Consider the following 13418-nt stretch of genomic DNA (forward strand, 5'->3'; position numbering starts at 1 on the left):
AACGATAACATGTCCGAGACAAAGACAGCAGATGAAGATATTTTGGGGTTTGAAGTCATTGCCATTCATCTTTTGAAAACCTTTTCTACCCAACCCCAAGTATGATCTCAAGAGGTTTATGTTGGGGGGAAAGTGAAGTTCATGCTGTTCCTGCAGAACCTTTTGAGTGCAGTCTTGCTGAGTTGCTAGTGAAAATGATGTAGACTAATGCCTGGCTTATCACTCATAGCTTATTGGGAACTAATCTGTTCAAAATGTTTGGAATAAGCTAAAACCTGGCTTGCTCATCTAATGAAAAAGGTCAAAACAGAGAAGAAAGTGCCACTGGTTTGTGTTAGGTGACACTGCCCTGCTTGTCTAATTTGATTACACAGAGCCACTGAAGCCCCAGGCAAAGTTGATTTCAGCTATAATCAGCTTCTTAACCTTTTGAGAACTAACGTAAACACTACCTACCAGTGGTTAATTATGTTGCTCTGTTACATACAACAAAGTGCAAAGGTAAAAGTGTAGAACTGCAGTAACACATGTTGTGACAAGATCACTCCAGGGGATTACAGCCCTCTGCATTTTATCTGCACACATTGATTTCTTTCTAAAAAATTAAAAATGAGCTATGAGCAGGGAGCATTGGTTTATCAGTTTCAGGCAGCATTTGCCTTCTTGTGCTGCTGCCTCATCTCGAATTCCTCTTGCATATGGAAGGGGAGACCTAGTGTGGGTTGGACTGCTAGTTCGTTTTTAACTATTTTGAATTAAATTTCTTCTAATTGTTTACTTGCAATAAAGCGTGCGTGCTGCCTTCCTCTGTGGCAAGCATTTTCCAGAAAGTTTTGTAATCTCTTTTGGCAGATGCAGTACGTCCCTACGAGACACCGGTCTCTAGGTGGGATAAATGGGTTGAATTTTACTTTCATACTTTGCATATACATACTAGGCAAGAACTAAAAATCTGAGGCACAAAAACTGGCTCTCTGCAGAACCTGTGTATCCTAGTTTCCCATGTGGTTTTGGTTCATATACATCGTATAGTTTGCCAGAAAATTTGCATCTCCATTAACTTCAGCACTTTGTAGGAGGTTTTCTAAGCCAGTGGGCTTTAGGTGTATTTTAAATTTTCCTGACCAATGTTGATCCATGGTGTTTATGTAAGAAAGCCTTGATCTTATATACCTACTACTCTTACATACTTGCTGCTTGGAGGTAACAAGTTGCCTCTGGATTTTCCATTGTGTAAAAAGTATGTCTGTTTTACCCCTTCTATGTCCCACTGTTTTTGTCAGCAGTGCTCTAATCATCATCATTCTTCTCTGACAGTCAGCTCAGAGAAGCACCCATAATGAATTATCATTACAAGTAGCATTAGCTCTAGCTCAGGTGTTATGGGCCACTCTTGTGCCCCCCATGTGCTCTGAGAGGGCATCATGGAGCTGGACCACCAGGTCTCAGGACCTGCTTCCCACCAGAATTTGTAGTTGTGTGCTGTGATAGCTGATAGATTACAAGTGTGCTTGTGCCAGGGAAATCACAGAATCAGCGACAGATATGGGTTGGAAGATACCTTAAGGCTCATCCAGTTCCAGCCCCTGCCATAGGCAGGGACACCTTCTGCTAGACCAGATTGCTCCAAGCCCCGTCCAACCTGGCCTTGAACACTGCCAGGGATGGAGCAGCTACAGCTTCTCTGGGCAACCTGTGCCAGGGCCTCAGCACCCTCACAGGGAAGAATTTTTTCCTACTACCTAATCTTTAAGGTAGACTCACTGTACACTGTACACATATTTGTCCTTGGCAAGGTGAAAGTGGAAGTTGAGAGGAAATTAGAATCATAGAATCACAGAATCATAGAATCGTAAGGGTTGGAAAGGACCTTAAGATCATCTAGTTCCAACCCCCCTGCCATGGGCAGGGACACCTTGCCCTAAACCACGTGGTCCAAGGCTCTGTCCAACCTGGCCTTGAACACCGCCAGGGATGGAGCATCCACAACCTCCCTGGGCAACCCATTCCGGTGCTTCACCACCCTCACTGTAAAGAACTTCTTCCTTATATCTAATCTAAACTTCCCCTGTTTAAGTTTGAACCCATTACCCCTTGTCCTACCACTACAGTCCCTAAGGAAGAGTCCCTCCCCAGCATCCTTGTAGACCCCCTTCAGATACTGGAAGGCTGCTATGAGGTCTCCACGCAGCCTTCTCTTCTCCAGGCTGAACAGCCCCAACTCTCTCAGCCTGTCTTCATACAGGAGGTGCTCCAGCCCTCTTCTCATCCTCATGGCCCTCCTCTGGACTCGATCCAACAGCTCCATGTCCTTTTTATGTTGAGGACACCAGAACTGTACGCAGTACTCCAAGTGAGGTCTCACAAGAGCAGAGTAGAGGGGCAGGATCACCTCCTTCGACCTGCTGGTCACGCTTCTTTTGATGCAGCCCACGATACGGTTGGCTTTCTGGGCTGCAAGCGCACACTGCCGGCTCATGTTAAGCTTTTCGTCAACCAACACCCCCAAGTCCTTTTCTGCAGGGCTGCTCTGAATCTCTTCTCTGCCCAGCCTGTAGCAGTGCCTGGGATTGCCCCGACCCAGGTGTAGGACCTTACACTTGGCTTGGTTAAACTTCATAAGGTTGGCATCGGCCCACCTCACAAGCGTGTCAAGGTCCCTCTGGATGGCATCCCTTCCCTCCAGCGCATCAACCGAACCACACAGCTTGGTGTCGTCGGCAAACTTGCTGAGGGCGCACTCAATCCCACTGTCCATGTCGCCGACAAAGATGTTGAACAGGACCGGTCCCAACACCGATCCCTGAGGGACACCACTCGTTGCAGGTTTCCAACTGGACATCGAGCCATTTACCACAACTCTTTGCGTGCGGCCATCGAGCCAGTTTTTTATCCACCGAGTGGTCCATCTATCAGATTGATGTCTCTCCAATTTAGAGACAAGGATGTCATGCGGGACAGTGTCGAACTCTTTGCACAAGTCCAGGTAGATGACGTCAAATTGGGCAGACTGCTAGCATTTGAGCGTCAGGGAGATGGCAGACTGAGAATGGTGGTGAGTGGGCCCTCAGGTTGTGGATAAGAATGAGAAATAGCTCTTGGAGCCTCTGAATGCGTTAGTGATTCAGTCTTCATCCCAGGCTCCACATTTTCTCTAGGAGAGGGGTATGCATAAAGAAGTTGAGGCTGACTGTGACCCCTTTGGGTTTCTTGCATACCCTTTGGAGTTTCAGCCTCTAGCTGTACAAGTCTTCTCATGTGCTGGTGGCCCTTCACAGCCTGCCAGCACAGCTGGCTGACTTCTGGCTGTGCCCTGCATTTCCTGCCAGACACATGCAAAGGGTGTTCTTCAGGCACAAAGATGACCTGACCTCATCTGTCAGTTGAAAATCATGTTTTCTGAGGTTCCATGTGGACAGCGTTTTGCCTGTATAGCCATCACGTAACTCTTTTTCTGACCTACTCTACATCCCTGTCTCCTTCCTTTGATTCATAGAAGAAGATAAAAATCCTGATTTCAAGTATTTGTTGTGCATATCGCCATGGCATTGGTTGCATTTCCTGAACTGATAGAAAACTTCATCTCTAGCAACACTGGACATGATTATTCTGAAGCAGCAGGCTATTTTTCTACATCTTTTCATTCTCAAAAAAACAGAAGTGGTATCAGATTCCCTCTTCTGGTTCAGCTGTCAGAGCTGGGAGGAAAAGACTGCTGAGGCAGTTCTGCAAAACCCACCAGTCTCCACACTTAGGACTATATGTCCTCATGCCTCCTCATTTCCTCAATGCGTTCCAGTTAGAAAGAAGTTCTGGGCAAAGTTTCTGCCACGTGAGTGTCTGCTTTGCTCCAGAATTATTATCTGGGGACTGTTTGGGTTCAGCTAATTGCTTAGGGTAGTACAAGGCAACAAATAGCAATAACACAACAGAATTACAATGACGTCTATGCCCTCCAGAATGAAACTTCAGGGTGCTTTGCACAGTGGTTAATTTGTGGAGCACCTGGCACAAGCACCCGAGTTTGGCTGTGTCTTAATAACTTGGGTAACTTTGTGATTACTCACGAAGGAAATTAAAGACATTTTCTGTTTCTGGATATACTCCAGTTTATCCAGAATATTCAGCAGTGCTGCACCAGTACTGCTCATGCCTCAACACGGGCAGCATCTGCTCTCCCATCCCTCTTTGACGAACAGCTTTTCTTTCCATCAACTGCCACAAGACATGAAAGCTCTGTTGCTCCCAACTGCTGAAAGGTACAATACCACACATTCCCAGGATCACAAGAACCGTGGATTTTGATCCAGACCTCTTCCCTGAGTAAGAGAAGTGTGGCTTGTGCAGGGGCGAATTTATCAGAGGCTGCACAGAGCAGATCGCAGGAGCTGGAGTCAAGCTATAATCGTTTTTCTCCCTTGGAGAATAAATTGCTACCCTTTGCAGCCTCAGATAGAGGATCAGTCAACAATGATACGTCGCAGCAGAGAAGCCAGACCTTTTACTGAAACGTCTAAATAAGCCTATAGCTTGCAAAACTGCTGGTGAGGCTGGAAGTACGTATGCTGATGGGCAGCACTGCCCAAGAAAGAACTGGAGAACCTGCAAAGGAAAACAGCAAAAGTGATGAGAAGTCTCGAAAATGTGGCCTAGGGAAAAGGGCAAAAAAACTGAGAAGGCTTAACATAAAAAGAAAGGACTGAAAGAAAGAACATGGTGGAAATCATTGTGTGAAAGGCTGTTGCAAAGAAAGAAGGAACCGTCTTTTCTCTGCATGCCTGGTAAATAGTACAAAAAGGGATAAAATTAAATCTCAGCAGGTAAAGTTTGAGTTGATCACTAAGGGAAACTTTCTGACAGTACTGCCATCAGGAGGATACTGCCTGCGGGTTCTCTATCGCTGGAGGAGGTGGTTAAGGACAGCTGAGGCAGATGTTCACCAGAAATGATGTAGGTGCAGCGGGTCTTGCTGTGGCCAGGGCATGGACCTGGAGACATCTCTGTCACACCTGCTTGCTCATGACTATATGAATGGGCAGAGAAAATGTAAAAGCCAAGGGACTGAATATCCAGATGACACAAAGTTTCTCAGGTTCATAGTTTATAATGTGTTTTCATGATTTTGAAAACATGCTTCCTGTCTTTTTTAAAGATGGCAATAAACACTGTACAATATAATCAAGCAAAGCTGTTAATATAAATAAGTATTTTTTTTTAACATTTGCAAAGATAATACATTGTTGAAAGATAGAGTTTTAATTTCTGGTAGGTGGCATTATCTGTTGGTATTGGCAAGATGCAGAGGACTGACAGTTATTGATGAGTATCCTCCTCAGTCTGACATGCAATAGCAAAAGAAGGTTTGTTAGGAAGTGTTAACCAGGCAGATACTATCCCCTGTCATTGTTTTTGATATCCACAATGTCCTCAGTCAAGGAGTAAAACAAATATGTAACATTGCTGAGGTGGTCAGTCACACACAAGGGATAATAAATAAGCCATAGTAAAGTGTTTATGGACAACCTGTTTACAAATTCATTGAATATATACGTACAGCAAACAGATTGAAATCTGGATTGCTGTGTAAATTTGCTAGCCACAAAAAAAACCAAACCAAAAAAAAAAAAAATCTAAAAAGGGCACATGTAGCTAATGTAATTTATAGTTCATAAAAAAGTCCTTTGTACAGCACAGTAAAACGCAGAAGAGTAAAAAGTGAAGCCTGCCTTTTATTCATGTTAATTCTAGAACATCTTCAGGCAAGCAATTTGCAGTAATTAAAATTGGTAAAATAAATTGTGCTGATCAGTTTGTTCCCAGTTGTACAGCTTGTAAATAATTCTTTGCTGAGAACACTACTACCTTTAACAGCAAATGTGTGGGCTGTGGCCAGCTTCATTTCCACTCTGTTCCCAGGAAAGAAAGGAGCAAAGTGCTCTTCCATTTGCTATGTTTTCCAGGGAATGGATTGGAGTAATAATATGGCTGGGGAAAGCAATAATGTACAGACTAGATCAAAACAGTACCCCGGGAACTTTTTTTTTTTTTTTCCTTCCACGAGGTCAGCTTCCCAAACTCCTGGCAGTTTGGACAGTAGGGATGCTTTAGTAAATGTGCAGTGAGAAAAGTGCCAGATTGAAGGTTTCTTAAGTGCTACTGTCCAGAATCACCACCCATGCTTGAAAATAGTAATTCTTGACAGAACATGCATTCCCAGTGTGTGACTTTTAGCTGCAGGGCGCAGAGCATATGCTTTAGTGCCAAAAAGTTGGTTGTTTGGGGGTTTTATTATTGTGTTTTGTGTCAGAACCTTTTGTATGTTTTTATGTTATAAGTTCTTTCGCTATTTCAGTCTTCAAGGCTTGCCACGAAAGCGCAACATAAATAATTGCAAAAGCAAGTCCTGAAAGCCTGCAAATCATTTAGGAACTTTTTACTCTATAATTGATTCTTTGCATTATAGGCTGATGTGATTCTCAGTGCAAAAAGTGACATTTTCATTCAGTCAGAAAGGGGATCCTCTTCCTGGTTTGGTTTTTTTTTTTTCTTTAAGATTAAATCAGAGAAGGCATTTTGGCACTACAGGGTTTGTGTACCGTTGCTTTGTTAACTCAAAATATGCATCCTTCAGTCAGCCATATGTGATTTAATGAATCAGTCCAGAAACTTCTGGGCACACAGATTTTCCATCACCCTTAATTTCACTGTGACATGAGGATCCTGAGCTCTTTTTTAGGAGGTGCCCAACACCTCATTGGGTTTGACTATTAATTCATTGCCCTAAGAGACACCCTAAGGCAGCCCTTCCTGCTCCTTTGCTGAAGCTTCATTGAAATCATGTGGTCACAGAGGTCTTCAGCATTCCTCCATATGGTTTTTTGGGCTGTCCCAAGTAATTTGCTTTGTCAGCAGAGTACAAGCTTTGCACACAGCGACTCAAGAAAGGTAAGCAACAGTTTGAGTTGCTTTGAGTTTTATTCTTGCCCAGGGGCAGATGCCAGTCTCTTACGTAGAAGTAGACAGTTAGAGGCACTTTAAGAAGCCAGAGCTAATAAAACAGAGCAATTTAAGGGGTTTAACATCCTGGATTGGAAGGCTGATTGCATGCAGGCTGGCTTGCTGCAGGAGATCCGTGTACGGTCTGCTCTGCTATGGAGCTGCAGAATATTTTAGGGCAAGTCCCAAACCTTTTAAGTACGCCTATTTAGATGTCTTTTCATGTGAAGTTCTGTGGGAATAGGATTAAAACCTGTGTGGCACAGCCAAATCAAAGCACTGACATTGAGGGATCTGGTGGGAAGAGGAGTTGGTTCACCAACGATGTCACTAATTTACTAGAAGTGGCACTTGCTGTGGCTTGGTAGAACCATTACTCAAATCCATGCTTGCAAATTCCAGATACATTACTTTTCATATATGTTACACCTCATTGTCTCTTGATCTGATTCAATTTCAGTATCATGGATGGTATTAGGTATTGATAGCAGTAGCTGTGTTTATATATAAAGATGGTAAGGTCATCTCAGGACATCAGTAACTTGTCGCACTGGCAGCGAAGAAGTGCTTTCCATCATATACAGTATTGCAAATAGCAGATGCCAATAAATCATTTCCTTCTTATTTATGATTTTATAGTGAGTTGGTGGTGGTCTGTATTTTGTTTACAGATGTTTCAGTGAAACGGTCAATTGCTTTCTCATACTTTTTAATATAAATTTCTTTTCCACCTAGTTCTAGGAGGAAAAAAAAAGGTTGAAAATTTTTCAGCTAACATCAGCAAAGCTCAGAAACAGGAACCCTCAAACATTTGTTTAATCTCACAATGTTGAAGTCATCCTCATTGTTACTTCATGAATTTTCAGAAGCTGGTGGAGGCAGAAATTCAGTGACCAAAACTGGAGACAAAGATTGAGCTCTGACTGCAGGAGTCAGTCTGTGGGTCTTCTCTTCACCCAGGTCTGCCGTGGGTGTCCTGAAGTTGGATGGGCAGTGATGAAAGGGAGAGCATTTTGCGTGAATGTATTGTGAAATGAGGGTAGTCTGCTTCACCAGATAATGCTGGGTAATAGACTGTTTCATGCAAATAGCAATGCACTTGCAATTACATTATGCAGCTAGTCACTGAAGACAAAACTTACAAATCCATTCTAAATTTGTCTCTTTGTTGTGATAGACAAGATGAATATGCAAATAAATGAATGGTGTGAATATTGCGCACTCTGTCCCAGGCAATACTTGGAATTAAGAAACTGTGTCAGCGGCTTAAGTGTGGCTCATGAAATGCAGAGCTTTTCACCTCTGTCTGCAGCTGTCAGCCCACAGCAGAGCCAAGGCTACTTCTGTCTGGTGTTGGCGAAATTACATATGGAATATGAAATTAATGTGTTTCAAGAGGCAAGTGCCTGACTTTCAGAACTCATAATCTCGGCCATGAATGGATGATAGAGCAGTGGCTATTTAACTGCCTCAGCCTGTGCCTGTCCCTTTGCTGACCACCTCTTCTTTACCAAGGGCCGTAGGGGTGGGTGTGCATTCCTGCAAGGCGGCAACATTAAACTGCAAAAAAAACCCAGTGCATTTGTGCTAACATGCTGGGTATTCTGCTAATTCTACCTCGGGGGCCGTGTTCCAGCAGAGAGGCAGGACAAGCAGCAGAGAGCAGCAGCGCTTCAAACCGCTGCAGCTGAGTCTGTGGGAGGCTTGCGTGCTGGAGCCCTGAAATATGCTCCCCAGCATGGAGCGGTTTTCAGAGCATGTGTAGGCATATTGTCAGAATACATAAAAAAGCTTGTACTAAGACTGCCTGTTCTGCAAGTGTTTGGAGAATAAGGTACTTCATTTTCTAGGATTATAAATTGAAGCTTAGTTGCTTACAGTGCAGACACAGAAGAATACCATTAGGAATGCTCCAAATCCATTTTTTATTGTATTTTTATTGTTAGATTCATAACTGTCCACTGTTCATAGCTTATTGGTCTTTGTGGTTTGTTTTGGGTTGGAGGTTTTTTTTAATGTAAACATGCTTGGAGACTCAAAGTTGGACAGTCTCTAGTCATGGTCATGGTTAATGTCAAAGCAGAACTTCTCCAGCTCTTCATTTACAGAAGATGTCTCTGCCTGACTTGTGAAATTCTCTGTCCTTGGTCCAAAACATTCCTTATTTACAGGCAGTTTTGTTTCCTGATCACTTCCAAGATCTCAAGGGGCACCAGCAGGCAAAAGCACTGCCTGCTGTAGGCAATTTGAATTCTCTAAGGAGGGGACGTTAGAGATCTAGTGTGAGGTGTCCCTGCCCACGGCAGCAGGGTTGGAACTAGATGATCTTAAGGTCCTTTCCAACCCTAACTAGTCTATGATTCTATGATCATCCAGTTCCAACCCCCTGCCACGGACAGGGACACCTTCCACTAGACCAGGTTGCTCCAAGCCCCGTCCAGCCTGGCCCTGAACACTGCCAGAGATGGGGCAGCCACAGCTTCTCTGGGCAGCCTGTGCCAGGGCCTCACCACCCTCACAGGGAAGAACTTCTGCCTAAGAGCTCATCTCAATCTCCCCTCTGTCAGGTTAAAGCAATTTCCCCTTGTACTGTCCCTACAGGCCCTTGTCCAAAGTCCTTTTCCAGGTTTCCTGTATACCTTTTAGGCACTAGAGCTGCTCTAAGGTCACCTGGAGCCTTCTCTTCTCCAGGCTATTGCCCTTTAGTTAGATTAGATTATCTAGACACACAGCAGAGCTGAGGTTGCCTCTCCTCTTGCCACGTGCAGCTTCTTGATAGAGCTAGCCTGCTTGCTCTGCTTAAAACCTCAAAGAGGGTGATCAATAACAGTCAAGGCTAAACCGGACTGCAGAGCCCCACCAAGACAGCAGAACTGGACATGGGGTCGGCATTCAACAGGGTGCATCTGGGAGATGTAGTGGCAGGGGTCCAGGTCTCCGGGTCTGGTCCTCAAGGCTTTTCCACAGAGGTTGCTGGTGGCAGAGGGATTTTGGTCATTACACTCCCCTGGAAAGCTTTGGTATCTAGGTGCACAAAGATAGTAGTAACCCAGCTCCGTGCATGCAGTGACTTCATAAGAGGATTTTGGTCCTGGAGCTGTACGTCAGTGGTGGATGTTGTGTTAAATGCTGCACAGGTACCACATCTATTTTGCTTAGTTGCATGTCCCAGGCAACTCAGCATGCCTCGTCCCTTGGTTATTCCTGCTCCAGTTTTTCCCTGCTGGCCAACTGGGCCAGGCTGAGCTGTTGAGCTGATGAATTGGCTGTCAGCAGGAAGAAGGTTGTAATTTAAAAGCAGAATCATTCACATGGTCCATGTGTGTGGAGTTTTTTTACTTCCCCTAAAGCTGTCTGCGAACTGCTGACATCTCAGGTGAATCCTGGCTATAATGTAAAAATCTCAGAGAAAATAAACCTTCTTGAATGAGAAAGGTCAGGAGGAAATCCAGTCCAACCAAGGGGATGTATCTTAAGCTGTTATAATATTGAATCATGGAATTGCAAGCCTGGCAGGGGCCTCAGGTGGCATATCCCTCTGCCAGGGACTAGCATGATAAAGCTGCTATATCTTTATCAACACTGTCAGATGCTTGTTTACACACAGGTCTATATACAAGCTCTGTCTGTGCAAGTGGGGTGGGTGCGATGGAGACGTCTGGGTGGTGCAGCAGGTTCCATGTGCCATTACAGTCTTCTGGGGACAGAGGTCATATGGACCCGTCTCTAGTGTCTCTCACAGTAGTTCATTTCATTTCTATATTCCAAATAGGCATATGTAGTTTCCCGTGCTTTTCTGCACCCCAGGGCAAAGAGAGGGTTTGCATTAGCCCAAAGCTCATAAGACTTTGGGCTAACAACCACGTGCATCACCTGCAGCAAACAAACCTTTGGACAGCCTACACACAGCCGTCAGGACTGGTGCCTCCTGATGACAAACCTTCTCATCCTTTGGGAGTACCACATCATGGCCTTGGGGACCTAGATGGAAGCTAGGTTGTTTCAAATATTGGAATTTCTCCCATTTCTCTAATTGCTCCATGCTTTCATTTCCCAGCCCTAAAGCAGGGATGCCACTTCTCTCCTGTGGTAGTAAATGTGATCCAGGTGGCAGGACATCCAGACTGTGTGGCAACCAAAGAATAGGCATACCCAAGACAGAAAGACCTGGAGTGCAGATCATCTCCTTATTTTGGCTGAGATGTTTGTTTTGGAAGGAGGAACCACATTAGGAAGACGGCCTTAGCACAATCTTGGCCAGCTGCTGTGAAAACATGAGCTGGAGTTTATTTAATAGTGAAAAAAAAAGAGAAGAGTGAGATCAAATTCCTGTTGCTACCAGTAATGGGAACGCACAAGATGTAGGGACCCAGAAGGAAAATGCTGCAAATATTCATCTGGCCCTGCCCATGCTGATGTTAAATATCTGATATAGTGGAGCTGAAACATCGAAAGTTATTGAAAGTATATCTGAAGATGTGTAACCTGTAGCAGACCTTAATATTTACAAATGAGAAACTGAATAAGTATTTACTACTGTGATCATTTACAGCAAACAAATAAACCGTGTGATACCCTTTGAAACAGTAAAACAGAAAAAAAATTAAAAATCTATAATTTTAATCAAAAGTTTGTTTCAGTCATTGAAATTCTGTTATAGCTGCGTACAAACATTAAAGTCAATCAAAACATCAGTAGCCTGCAAGATCAATATTTTTAATATGTTTGCATTGCAGTGCTGCAGATTTTTGGCTAATGGATCTCACTCATATTGATTTCCATGGGAAATGTTAGTCTGATACTGAAATAATTAAAAAAAAAAAAAAAGGCAGGGATTATTGGTTTGGAATTTTGAAGGAGATAGAAGTATAAAAATTGGTTATTGACTGAATTGCTTGGGGTGAATGAACCCTGGGCACTTGCAATAAACTTGTAGCCCAGAGTCATTACCAAATACTACCTTAGTCCCTTAAGCCTAAAATCAGTCAATAACCTATTATAACAATGCAAATTGTGGTGAAATAACATAGTAGGTCATTTTTGAAGCAGCAAGATATTCATAAGCATCTGCATACATATATGGATGGATGGATTAAACCACCTCTGGGATATGCACAACAGCTGATTTTCAAGTTTATTTTAATATATTGAGTTTATGTTGGTATTAATGCAAAAGGGTGGGTTTGAAGTAATTGTTTAAAATCAGTTTAATGGCTCTATGGCTACTAAAATGAATAAAAGTGCAGTAAAATATTATGTACAGATGCATAAACAAGTTAGCATAAACAGTATTGTCCCAGTTCCAGACAAATGCAAGGTGATTTGTTTCTTATTTTATTTATTCTGCATTTTAATGAATACCCTGAACATGCACAGATGTCCTGGACCCAGGCTGTTCTCACCCCTGCCCCATTGCTATCCTGCCCCGTTTCTGGTCTCTTTATCTCCTCATTCCAAATGTGTTATGATTTTGCTTACATAGCATAATTCTTCTCTTTTAAAGAGAGGGTTCTCCTTGCACATGGGAATCATGCCTGTCTGTGATACCTGGTGAAACCAGTCAGTTCTCCATTGCAGAATATACGCTGCATTCCCAGCCAGGGAGTGGTTGATTTTGCCACAGGTAGAGCAAAGCTACTGGCTAGAAAACTGATTTTTATTCACAGTTAAATGAAACAGCTGAGCAAAGAGTTGCCTTTTGGTTCCTGCTTTAAAAACGCCTGGAGCCTCTGCTGCGCTCTACACTTGGGTTGAGCAGCTCCAGTGTTTCTGCTAAAAGCGGGTACTGCAGGATGCAGACTGTTGAGCGACATGTATTTTCACCTGAGGCGAATAAATATTTAACAAGTATATGCTAACACAGTGATGATAACTCAGTGCCTGGGATAGTATGGGAAGGCGATGGTGTTTATGTTTATTATTACAAAGTGGGCGTTTTCCGATTATTTTTTTCCCCTAGTTTGTTACTTTGCTCATACCCGTGAAGGAACAAAGAGGACTAAGTTTCAGGGGCCTGCTTGGGTCAAAATATTAGAAAATATGCCATGTGCAGAGCACAGCAGAAAGCTGGTAGAGGCAGGCAGGAGCAGTAGTTGGTGCCTCACTTTAAGTACAGATGTCTGACAACATGCAGGTTACTGCATTCACCGGAGTCTCGATGGACCGGCACCTTTGGGGAATAACTACTAATGAAGTCTAAAATTTCTCAGTAAACTTGTTAATAGGAGTCTCGTCGCTGGCAAGGTACCTCTGTAGTTACTCTTCAAGTCACGTAGTTTATGAATAATTAACATCTTCCAAATTACTCAAGACACTTATTTAGGACAGAGGATGGGTATGCTGCTGGTGGCGGTCCAGCAGCAGGCAGAAGTGCCAGCAGCAACCTGCCTGTCCCTGCTGTCACGTGTGACCTGATTTTAGAC

At 43.6% G+C, this 13418-nt stretch overlaps 1 protein-coding gene across 6 annotated transcripts in view; it reads left to right on the top strand.

The window, feature by feature from the left end:
• FAM172A (family with sequence similarity 172 member A) overlaps positions 1 to 13418 on the top strand; it is a 282640-nt gene that overhangs the window by 231407 nt on the left and 37815 nt on the right. The gene's annotated exons all lie outside the window — the stretch shown is intronic.

This window comes from Strigops habroptila, chromosome Z, assembly GCF_004027225.2.
Source record: "Strigops habroptila isolate Jane chromosome Z, bStrHab1.2.pri, whole genome shotgun sequence".
Classification (NCBI taxonomy): domain Eukaryota; kingdom Metazoa; phylum Chordata; class Aves; order Psittaciformes; family Psittacidae; genus Strigops; species Strigops habroptila.